We start from the raw sequence: 894 nt of genomic DNA on the forward strand, positions 1-894 counted from the left end.
AAATTATATCTTCTAGCAAGACATTCACCGAGCAAGCGGAAATCCTTTTGAAGGAAGCTATTCAGGAACAGCTGGAACGGTTTTCTCTTCAGTAACAAATAAATTTTGCATGTCTACTCTTGTTAGTAGAATAGGAATCGTTGAGAAAGCTTTTTCATTTGAATCATGCAAAAAAGTTTTCTTTGTTTTTAGTTTAGTATAGTTATTTAAAGAATAGATAGAAATAAGATTGCGTCCAATAGGATTTGAACCTATACCAAAGGTTTAGAAGACCTCTGTCCTATCCATTAGACAATGGACGCTTTTCTTTCATATTTTATTCTTTCTTTTATTTTTTTGCTTCTTCCGAGAAAAAACTGTTAGACCAAAACTCTTTTAGGAAATCAAAAAATCCAGATACAAATGCATGATGTATATATTATATCATGCATATATCATAAAGAAGGAGTATGGAGCCGGTAGTGGGAATCGAACCCGCAACCCCAAGGTTATGAGCCTTATGAGCTACCAAACTGCTCTATACTCTTAAACTAAAGAGGGGTAACTAGTGGATAAAAGAGGGTTGGATACGCCCCTCTACCAATATCTATACAAATAGAATAGTCCATTTATACAGAATGGTAAAGAGGGCTCCTCTATGATTATCAATTCCAGAAATCCATACAAATACGAAAGGGTATTTTATCCTTACCAACTGGATCTTGTTGCACCCGGTAACAAACACTCATAAACCATTTCTCGAAGTACGTGTCCGGATAGCCCAAAATGTCGATAGTTAGCTCTAGGTCTTCCGGTCAAAAAACAACGTCGATGAAGGCGTGTAGGTGCACTATTACGCGGTAGGGATTGCAATTTTTCTCTCGCATTTTCGTTTTTTCACTCAAACTCAAGGGA

The 894-nt window shown here is 36.6% G+C and overlaps 1 non-coding gene across 1 annotated transcript; it reads right to left on the reverse strand.

The window, feature by feature from the left end:
• Positions 1–230: 230 nt before the first annotated feature.
• On the reverse strand, positions 231–302 carry TRNAR-UCU (transfer RNA arginine (anticodon UCU)). The gene has a single exon. It is a non-coding gene; the product is annotated as a tRNA-Arg (tRNA).
• Positions 303–894: the final 592 nt, after the last annotated feature.

Source organism: Aegilops tauschii, unplaced genomic scaffold (genome assembly GCF_002575655.3).
Source record: "Aegilops tauschii subsp. strangulata cultivar AL8/78 unplaced genomic scaffold, Aet v6.0 ptg001251l_obj, whole genome shotgun sequence".
Taxonomy (NCBI): domain Eukaryota; kingdom Viridiplantae; phylum Streptophyta; class Magnoliopsida; order Poales; family Poaceae; genus Aegilops; species Aegilops tauschii.